Raw genomic sequence first — 11027 nt, 5'->3', positions numbered from 1 at the left:
GTGTCCCCATGGCCCGGTTCCCCTCTCTCGGGTCCCCCCATTGCTCGGCCCCCTCTCCCGGGTCGCCTTCATTCCTCCGCTCCCCTCTCCCGGGGTGTCCCCATGGCCCGGCTCCCCTCTCCCCGTGTCCCCTTCATTGCTCGGCTCCCTCACTCCCGGGTCCCCCTCATTCCTCCGCTCCCCTCTCCCCAGGTGTCCCCATGGCCCGGCTCTCCTCTCCTGGGTCTCCTCCATTGCTCGGCCCCCCCTCCGGGTCCCCCCCCCCCCCCCCCCCCCGAGTGCTCGGCTCCCCTCCCCCCGGGTGTCCCCATGGCCTGGCTGGCTCCCCTCTCCAGGGTCCCCCCCATTGCTCGGCCCCCACTCCCGGGTCCCCCCCATTGCTCGGCTCCCTCCGTCCTGGGTCGCCCCCATTGCTCAGCCCCCCTTCCGGGTCCCCCAGATTGCTCGGCCCCCCTCTCCCCGGGTGTCCCCACGGCCAGTCCCCTCGGCGGTCCTGGCCGGCGGGCACTCACCGCGGCGGCCGGGTGGCGTCCGGCGGCGGCTGCACTGCGGCTCCGCGACCGGCCGAGAGAGCGCCGCGAGCCCGCCCCGCCGCCTGACCATATAAGGAGTCTCCCGCCTCCCGGGCGCCGGGGCGCGCGCCCCTGGCCCCCCGGCCCCGCCGCGCCCTCGCCTCGCTGGGGCTCTCCCTTCGTACCCCGGGGACCCTGGCACCCGGCGGCTCGCAGACCGGGAGTCTGGAGCGGGGGCTGGCCTCGGAGGGGGCTGCGCCGGCCACGCGTTTGCACGTGGGCTTCTCCCGCAGAGCCCTGTCTGTCACGCGGTGAGCCCAGCAGACGGATACTGCGGGCGCTTTGTTCCGCTAGAGAGGGGGCAGGGGAGGGTCCGGTCGCCACCGCTCCGAGGGGAGAGGGCTGTTGAGACCTTCCGTTGTCCCCTCCAGGGCGGGAAAACAAAAGTGAGGTGGAGAAACTGCCGCCCACACTCAAAGCCCAGGACGTGTGCCCGACGACCCCCCTGGATGGGGACAGATGCCAGAGGAAGGGCACAGGCTGTCTCATGCCTGGGAAAGGGGGCATCCGGAACAGGGGTTTGCTCCTAACCTGTGTCTGCCGGCTCCGCAGCAGACTGGAGGTGGTTATTTAGTTCTGCGAATTGTCTTCTAACTGCCTTAGCTCTGTGTGCGGATTCTGATGTGTTGTGTTGTCTAAAGAAATTCTACAATTAATTTTGTATTTCCCCTTTGACCTAAAGGACAGAGCAACATATTAAATGGCCCTATGGGGATGTAATCAGCAAAATCCAGAATCTGGAAGCAAATTTACCCAGTTTCTATAATAATTTCGCAAAAACGAAACAAAAGAAACAAGAAGGAAAGAGAGGAGGAAGAAACAAATAGATTAAAAAAAGAGTTAACCAATTGCAGTGAATGGATGGGCCGAACTGAGATTCTAAATCAAAGAACAAGCTATTTAAAAAAATAAATTTTCATGAGACAATCTGGGAAAATGTGACACTAACAAGATATTTGATGACATTAATAAATTATTAATTTATTTTAGGTGTGATAATGAAATGACACACACACACACACACACCTTTTTAAAGCCCTTACTTTTCAGAAGTAGTACCAAAATATTTACCAATTATGTCTGGAGTTGTTTCAAAATAATTTGCGTTGGGGGGAATGGATGGGGCCAACATATATATGAAATGGTATCAGCCAGGGATTAAAGGTAACCTCTGCAGCTGGGTGACAAGTATGTGGGGTTCCTTATACGAGTCTTTCTCCTTTTGTAATGCTTGAAAAATTCCATAATGAAAAATGTTTTAAATTACAAATGTAAATTAACCCAGCATTTCCCCTTACAGGAAATTATCTCACAAATAGACTTGCTTGTGGGTAAATTGATACGCATACAAAAGGAGTCCTTGTAGAATTGTTTGTAAGAGGAAAATATTGGACCAAGTTACACGTTCAACAGGGCCCAGTTAAGTACCGTATGGTCCATTTGAGAATTATTTCTATATGCAGCTGTTAAAAAGAAGGAGGTGGCTGTATTTATTGATTTGGCATGATCTCCAAGATATATCCACGAAAAGAAAAGTAGAGAACTCTCTAGATAGTAACCAAGCATTTGCGTTAGTAAAGAAAGGGAGGAAGAGGCAAAGACAATAGATGCAGATATTGGTGGTGCCTCGGGGTGGTCTGGGTGCCTGGGGCTCAGGAGTGGAAGGGAGATTAATTTTTGCTATGTACTGTTTTGTTTCTTTTTAATTTTGAGAGGAAGGCGGAGCTTCTGGGAGTGTGGACCTGACTGCAGAACCCAGCTGGGGGGAGTCGGGCGGGTGTAGGAGGCTGGCAGGCCAGGGCCTCCTCCTGATGGTGGCCGTCCCACAGGCAACTGAGAGCTCATCGTCCCCGGGAAGAATGGGAACCCATGAAACAGGAGCCAAGGGGTCCAACCTCAGCACCTAAGTGACCAGTTCAATGAAGATTGTTAGAGCACTTTTATCCCATTTATGAAATAGGATGTGTCACAGGCAGTTTCACCTCCTCAAGCCCTGGGCAGGAAACGGGTGGATGATTTGCCCTTGATTCAGAAGTAATCACTCTTAATTGCCTCGGATGGTTGGAGGGTGAGTAAGAGTCTAAGATCATAAAAGCTGGCGGAAAGAGGGTGAGTTCTCGCCAGACTTCCCTGAGCGGTGCAGGGTCAGGAGGCAGGTCTCTGCGCGCTTCCCTGTGACACAGCACCAGACCCCAGGGTAGTGGCGGATGCACCTGGGCTCACCTTTTCTAAAAGCAAAAGCACGATTTGCCTGGATCAAGCAGGAAAACCTCTATGCACAATGACCCTGCAGGCAGGTGCTCACCTGCCTGTGCCCCTGAGCTTGGTGCAAATGTCCCCTCCAGCAAACGGAAGGAACTTGGTCTGGTACAGCTATGTTCTTGTAGAACCTGAACACTGTTCCTTTGACTGCTGGACTTCCAGGGAAAGCTCAGCCCTCCACAAAAAGGCAAACTTTTCCTTCCCCTCCCCCCTCGGCCATGCTCTGGTTAGGAGAGGAAATGCTTGGCTCTTTCTTAAGATGCAAAGTTTCCATATCCCATTTCTCTTTCGCTCTCTCTCACGAACTGAGTTAATGGATGCAAATAGTCAGTGTTTAAAACCTCAAAACATGACTGATTTTCAGCCAAATCCACAAACAACTCTATCTTTCTGAGTTTGTCATCATTGGTTAAAGCTCATTTGGAGCACTGGACACAAGTTTCCATGGTGGCTTTGATAACTCATTAAGAAAGGCTGGTTTGGCAGCTTAATAACTAATAAAATGACACCGTTAACGCTGCAGTTCATTTCAGTCCGTCGTGGAGTGGGAAATGTTGCTGGGCTGCTTCAGATGAAAACGATTTCTATTGTGGACCCAGAAAAAGTTTGCCTCTTGCTTCTGACTTGAGATCTTTTCGTCTCTGCTTCCAGTCCTTTCCAGCAGAGATCCATTCCCTGCTCTGCTTGCCAGCAGTTTTAGTTTTTTTCCTCTGTCAGCTATTCCCAAATCCATTTAAAAGAAGTGTGGATATCCAAGGTCTGTGCAAACCCGGCCAAATCCTATTCTGCATGAACCGTGTTTGCCTTCCTAAAATACCTGTAGCACTTGACCTCTGGCCTCCACCTATTCTTCCTGGCGTCCCTGACACGGGGTTTCTCCTGCCTCCCGTGTCTCTCAGAATGCTGATTTTAAACCACACTTGAAATCGCAGTTATTCTTTTTGAATTAACTTTATGAGTCAACATGCAACTTTAAACTCCCGGGCTCTCTCTCCCCTCCCCCGGCGTCCTTCAGTTCTATTTCCTCTCTGATCAGGGTCATTAACAGAAATCCCAGGATCTAGGTAGGAAGAGCCAGGACTGGCGAGACCCTCGGAGGGAGGGGCTGTGCTCCCAGTCCAGGAACTCCTGGGGAGCAGCGTGTGAGCCACAGGTGACCAACACCTTGACCTTTGTGTGTCCCCTCTACCTCACCTGTGGAACAAAGGATGGACGGCCCCTCTTCTTACCTTAAGGGGCTGTTTCAAATTATCTAGTTCTTCTTCAAGTCATTTTTATAGCTAATTAGTAGTTGAAAATTTTCTAGAGTGTCTCCTGTAGAAGATTCTTCACCATGGTGTGGATCTGCGTGTGATAAAAAGCTATATTTTATGTTGCTTTACGATCTTCTAAAAACGAGTTAAGGAATATCCTCCACCTGTTCAGAAAAGTGCTTTAACATTTGACCTGAGGGTCATGACAGTGCCTTGTGGAACAGCCACGCCTCTCTCTACATTATTGCAGTGGTAGTTGACTGTTGAAATGCCAGGCAAGATTTTCTAAAATGTCTGACCTTCAGCGTATCCTGGCCATGCTATTTGCCCCCTAGAAAATCTTTTATAATTCTGGGCCATCCTAACTGCGCAAATATTTCTGGGAACTTCTGCACAGTTAGAGATGCTGAGCAATTACTCCGTGACAGTACCAGATTAGGCGTGCGTATCCCCGCGGCGACGGAGGGGGTTCAGTGGCAAATTCCTGTCAGATAGCCAAGACGTTCATCTAGCTGTCCTTAAATTTGAGATGCCTTTTTCTTTCTTCCTTTTTTTTGCCTTGATTTCAACAATTTGAAATTATATTTTCATCTTGCAGACGGCCTTGCCGTAACCTAGCTCCCAAGCTTGTTAACATTCTGTGGACTCGGTTCTCTCTCCCACCCTGTGTGTGTGGAGGGTCTATTTCCCTTCGTCGCTGTAGGTCCCTTGACTTTCCAGGTCATGCTAAAAGCAGTTGAAGGAAACCCTTGAGAGGTTTTCTTTTTCTAAGAACATGTTTGTAAAGTTCCCAGGTCAGGAGAGCAGGGACTGCGATCCTAGACTAGGAGGTCTTTGAGACCCCTTCCAGATCATTCTCTTCACTCCAACATGTTTCATCCCCAGGCAATGAGGGAAGATGCCTTTCATCATGGAACTCCTGGAACTACTTTCCTCCTCTGTTCTGCCTGGAAAACTCTTGTTTCTCCTTTAAAACCCAGATAAAGTGTCTGCCCTAAGCCAGCTGTGTGGGGCACCCATCAATAGCCTCACTTTTGATCATTCCATGCTTCCTCATCTGTCCCTTGTTTATAACAACAGAGGAAAGAGTGTGAGCCCCTTATGCACAAGGATTGACACATTCATTTCTGTATTCTCTGCAATTTGCAACTTGCTCAATATTTGCTGAATTCAATTCAGGTTTCCTGGAAATGCCTAAACCAATATAGGGCTGCCATACGAGGGCTCATATGGGCTCACTTGAACCAGACAAACCAGTCTCATTGCCCATTTGGGCAGTTCAATTATCTGGGCTTTGCACTGAGATTTACCTTGCAAATGACTTGAATTAAGGCAAAGCGGGAGGCCTGTCTTCCCGAGGTTGTGGACTGGCAATCACTCTTCTTCCTTTAACTGGAGTAGCCCCTCAGGGGATAGCATCCCTGGGTACTGTCAGAAGCTGAAAAGAAGGCTGCAGCCGGTAACATGTGAAAGTTCTTGGGCTGGTGCTTCTGCCCCAAGAGTCCAGCTCTTCATTAGGAAGGGGCTGCTTCTCTGGCCTGCCCCTGGCCCCGCTGCCTGGGCCTTTTCAACCACTAACAGTGCTGCTCACCGAGGGACTGCCTTGAAGTCCATGTCGTTTTCATTCTTAGCAACGGAATGCATCGAATTTGTGTCTTTAAATTACGCTTGGTACATGTTTGATTTTCTACCAAATGCCTTTAAAAATTCCATCTATACAAATGGGAACATACAAAACAAAAATTGTAACGGCTCTCTCCTTCACGACTGCGTGAGCATGTGTTGTGGGCCATTTGTGGAGGCAGGTCTGTCTACTTGCAGTTGCCTGTTTAGAGATAAGAACTCTGCTGTAGCTTTGAAGGGGGCCTCCCTTTTGATAGGCAGGCCACATAGATGGGCCCAGACAGGAGCACACAGCTCCTCTCCCTCCAACCGTGTCTGTTTAAGGAGGAATCATTCAGAAAGAAAAACTGGTATACTTCCTCCAAGTACTCATACTGTTGATGCATAAACACTCCCAAAGGTAGGCCAGATTAATAAGCTCGTACTTTTCTTGGCTGTTTCCATCCACACGCACAGAGACGCCTATGGGGCTTTCCAAGTCAGGAGATCCTAATTTTGACTTAAACATCAGCAGGCACTCTTCGAACCCTTCCCAACCAAGACCAGAGCCAGTGCCCCTGCACTTGCAGAATTACAGCATCCGCTTACGACAAGGGCACCTTCGCAGAGCAGGTGGGTTTGTGTTGAGAATTCGTTGATTTGGGCCAGGTTTCTCTTGCTCATTTGCAAAGGACACACACAAACAGAGAGAGGACAGCATCTCCTTGTTCGAGCACAATTAATCGGGCTGAGAATCCATGAATGTGAACCATCCCCGACTGTGGAATGCAGAGTTTAGAGGAACAATCATTCATCATCACTATTACAAGTGTTTTCTTTTTCTCCTTTGACTACTGATATGGTGGCATTTTTTTGTATGGGAAAGTGAGATGGGTGTGGATTTAGACTTAGAGTCTTGGAAGGTTCATTTCTCCCCTTTTCCGCCTGACATTCCTGGAAGAGAGGGATTTTGGAGGGCTCTGCATCCGATGTGGTGCCCGGAGAGCGGGGCGGTGGGGGAGAGGAGCTCCCATAGCCTGCAGCAGCCGCAGAAAGTGGAACACCTCCCTGTGGGTCCCAGAAACAGCCGGAGGTGGTGGCAGGAGGGCCTGAGGTGGGCTGTGGCCCAAAGGAGGGGGTTGTTTTGGGACAGAGAGAAGGAGCCCCAGAGGCAGGTTGGGAAAAACTGATCCCCTGAGAACAAAACGAGACTGCAGGAAAAATGGAAAAGTGAGGGATAGAAGCAGGCGCACATGGTGAGGGCAAGTTAAGGGAAAGTTCCATTGGGGAGATATGCGAGGAGTCTGCCCTTAGCTAGTTAAGTGATGAGGGCAAATAAGGCTCAGGGTACTCTTCCCGTCGATTCCTGGCAGTCGGAATGGTTGCAGAGGAGGGAGCTGAAGATACCCAAACTGTCTCCACGACTTAGCTCCACACTTGGCTTCAGCCGTTCCTAGTCAGGCTGTGACGTTACAGGCCCGGCAAGACACAAACCAGGGACGGGTAGGGCCATTCACCAGCTTCTTAGGTCAGCCCCAAGTTAAGGGTAAATTTTACATTTTTGTTCTTTAGAGTTGTTAATGTAATTGTGCTTAGCACTAACAAAAGTTACCATTCGGTCTACTGTTGCAGAGAGTCCTGTTTATGATGTGTAGTAAATAATGTGATCTCATTGTTTAAATGCCTATCAAGGCTCTCCATCCCAGAGAGGAGGCAGAGAAGTGATATAAATTCACCCTGGTCCATTCTCGACTCCCCTGGAGGCCCCTCTGTGAGTCAGTTGGAAAAGCACGTGGCTGCACTTCTCCAGGGGAGCAGGTAACAAGGCTACAGCTGGCGAGAGCCTTCCGCAGTGTCCCTGCCAGGAGAACAAGCCGACTCCTGCCTGGTTCCTACCACGAGGGCCTGAGGCCAAGTTAACCAGAATGCAGGCACATTCTAGAGGGTAAGGAACACTAGGGGCTGCAGCCCTGTTCCCAGACCGAAGTGGGACCCTGGGGTTACCCTCTGCACGCCAGCAGAGCTGGAAGCAGTGCCTGTGATTTGGGAGGTGGGACCCAGAGTCGAGTGCTTGCCCTAAGGTCGGGGTGCGGGAGGGCAGCAGGAGAGTTTTGTTTCCCAAACGGAGGCAGCTTTGCTAGCTGGAAGAAGACCTGAGAAGTCTTAAACCCAAGTTAGCTTTTCTGGCAACTCTTTCACCTTCTAGAAGCCTGGCCTGTCTGCCTCCTTTCACAGTCCTGACAATAACCAGACATACAACTCGATGAGAGAACCCCAAATAGCTGCCAAATGAATTATTTTCTCTTCTCTCTGTCTGGAGGGTCCAAGGCTGGTCTTCTGGCAGATGCAGAGGGAAGGCTTAAACTGCACGTTGGTCCAGGGCAGGGGCCACCACTTAAACTGAGTGTCTCTGGTGGTGCCAGTCCTTCAGTAGATGTTGCTCTGAATGTCCGTGAGCCACCTGCCAGCAGATTTATTTGGGCAATGCCTTTCGAAATCTATTCTGACTGCTGATCTCTGGGAAACTATCATATATTTCACTGCTAGTTGATGGTGGTGTCCAAAACCAACATTTTGAATTGTCTTGCTCAGACCAGAAGGATTCTTGGCACAGGCACCCAGAGGGAGGTGTGTGGTATGCACGTCTTCTTGTGTCAGCTTGCATTTCTATTGTGCTGGCAACCAGAGGGGGTCCACATAGGTGGAAAGGAATGCTGAGAGACTGAAGTGAGGAGCAGCAAAATGAGGGCTGCTGTCGGACAGAGGTGAGCAGTGCCACAAAGCCCAGTGCAGGAGTCAGCACTGATGGCTGGGAGCGTTTAGAAAAGGTTTGCGATAGAAATACGCTTAGTTATTTTAGGAAGTGACCTGCTGCATATTAAACCAACCTCAGGTAAGATGTCACGGGACCAGCACATAGTCCTTTGACTACTGATATGGTGGCATTTTTTTGTATGGGAAAGTGACATGGGTTTTTATTTTAAGGTTTCCAAGTTCTGTTTCATTATATACAAAACGTCCACCATTTTGGTCCTGAACATACGGCTTGTTTATTAAATCCTCATGAAATTTAAAGGGAGAAGCAGTACCATGAAGCAATGTAAAAGACGTAGAAAAGGGCCGATGTGGGCATGTGTACGCACATTACCGTCATCACTTCAGATAATTAGGCTCATTTATTCTCATTTCTGTCAATAAAACTGATCCCCAAATTAAGGCAGACTGACACCCATCATATCCTAAACTGTAGACAAAGGACATTAGCATAATTTCCTAGTGCTGTTTGAGTTAAAGTTTTAAAATGTAACTTCTGAAAATAAAAGATGTATTATAACTTTAGAAAAAGTATTATCAAAGATCGATGCTCTCACATTTAGAGGAAACTTTTAAAGAAAACAAAGTATCATGTAAACATTTCTTTCTCGTTAATTATTTTCAAGCACAACTTAATAGCCCTTGTCTCCTGTTCCTGGTTTCAGCTGGAATCCTTTTTTCCTACTCACCCAGAATCCTTATGTTTGAAATGAAGAATGTGTGAACCATCTTGGAACTTAGGACTGTTTTGACATTCAAAGCTCCTGTGATGTCCTTCTCACACAATTAGATGAGGCGGGTGGGCCGGAGGGAACGACTGGGCAGGCACTTGCTGTTTGCTCAGTGATTCATCCTCACAATGCCACCAAGAGGGGTGAAGCTCAGCCCATCCCTTCCAGAGCTTAAGGTCCAGTGTAGCCGGAAGGGAGGGAGCCTGCTTAGTAAGGAGGAAGTCCCAATAAGGTCTGGTCAGGGTTACCATATGGAAAGTGTATCCCGTTTCTGGGTATATATCCAAAAAGACTGAAATCAAAGTCTTGAAGAAACATTTGCACTTGCATATTCACGGCAGCATTATTCACAATAGCCGAAAGGAGGAAGCAACCCGAGTGTCCACTGATGAATGAGTGGATAAACAAAACGTGGTACGTACAAACGGTGGAATATTATTCAGCCTTAAAAAGGAAGGAAACCTGCCACGTGCTACAGCATGGATGGACCTTGAGGACATGATGCTAAGTGAGATAAGCCAGTCACAAAAGACAAATACTGAATGATGCCACTTGTGTGAGGTCCCTAAACAAATTCAGAGACCAAAAGTAGACTGGTGGTGGCCAGGGGCGGGTGGGACGGAGGGTGGGTGGGGCAGGAATGGGGAGTTAGTGTTCACTGGGTGTAGAGTTTTAGTTTTGCAAGATGAAAATGTTCTGGAGATCTGTTGCACAACTGTGTGTATATACTGAACACTACTGAACTGCACACTTAAAAATAGTTAGGATGGTAAAAAAAAAAAAAGAGAGAGAGAGAGTGTGTGTAGAAGTGATGAGAGCATAAGAAAAGCGCTTAGCCCAACATTAGGGTCTGCCATGGTTAACTTTATATGTCAAGTTGACCAGGCCATGGGGTGCTCAGATATTTGGTCAAACATTATTCTGGGTATTTTTGTGAAGGTGTTTTGGGATGAGATTAGCACGTGAACTGGTAGCCTGAGTCAAGCAGATTCCTTTCCCTGACAGCAGTAGATTGCACCCAGTCATTGGACAGCCTGAATTGAACAAAAGCCTGACTCTCCCCTGAGAAGAGAGAGTTCTTTCTGCCTTAATACTTTCAAGCTGGGACGCAGGTTTGTTCCCTGCTATGGAATTCCAACTGACACCTCTGTTCTCTGGGTGTCTAGCTGGCTGACTCACCCTACAGATCTTGGGCCTTTTCAGTCTCCACAATCGCATGAGCCAGTGCCTTACAATAAATTTCTCTCCCTGTCTCTGCGTCTTTCTCTGTCTGTCTCTCTCCTTCTAGGTTCTTTTGGTGCTGTTTCTCTGGAGAACCCTGACTGATCCAGGGTCCTGGGAAGCCTTCCTGGAAGGGATGGCATCTGACCTGAGCCTTGACAGACAGACAAGAGGTGACCAGTTGGACAGCATGCATGGGGAGAGGCCCTTCTGACCATCAAGGCCTGGGGCAGGGCTTGGCCCACAGTTCAGCCTTACTCTTGCCGGGGACAAGGCTGAGAGCAGGTGGGGCCAGGACATAACGTTATCTTCCGTGCTAAGGAGCTTTATCCTACAGGCCGACATCTCCCACTCAGGTCTGCGGACAGCAGTGTCTGGGTGGTGCTTCATACAAGGCTCACACAAGCAAGCACAAAGGTGAAGGTCAGACAGGGCTGGTAATGCCCGGGTTATACAAGTTAACAGATTTCTTTACTGCAGAACTTTTCAGAGCCTTTAATGAACCAGCATACAGCATGAATCTTCAGGAGAGGATGTATTTTCACACAGACTCCCTCCCCTTGTCTAATTCT

General features: G+C 49.0%; 1 protein-coding gene across 5 annotated transcripts in view; it reads right to left on the bottom strand.

Moving 5' to 3' along the window:
* FHL2 (four and a half LIM domains 2) overlaps positions 1 to 11027 on the bottom strand; it is a 69000-nt gene that overhangs the window by 36913 nt on the left and 21060 nt on the right. The window contains exon 1 of one of the 5 annotated variants that reach the window (XM_046663437.1): positions 513 to 660. The exons of the other annotated variants lie outside the window; for them this stretch is intronic. The gene's annotated coding sequence lies outside the window, so the exon portion shown is untranslated. Of the gene's footprint in view, positions 1 to 512; positions 661 to 11027 lie in introns of those variants that run through there. 5 annotated transcript variants of the gene reach the window in all.

Source organism: Equus quagga, chromosome 5, assembly GCF_021613505.1.
Source record: "Equus quagga isolate Etosha38 chromosome 5, UCLA_HA_Equagga_1.0, whole genome shotgun sequence".
Taxonomy (NCBI): Eukaryota; Metazoa; Chordata; class Mammalia; order Perissodactyla; family Equidae; genus Equus; species Equus quagga.
This window is presented reverse-complemented; position numbering and strand designations above follow the sequence as displayed.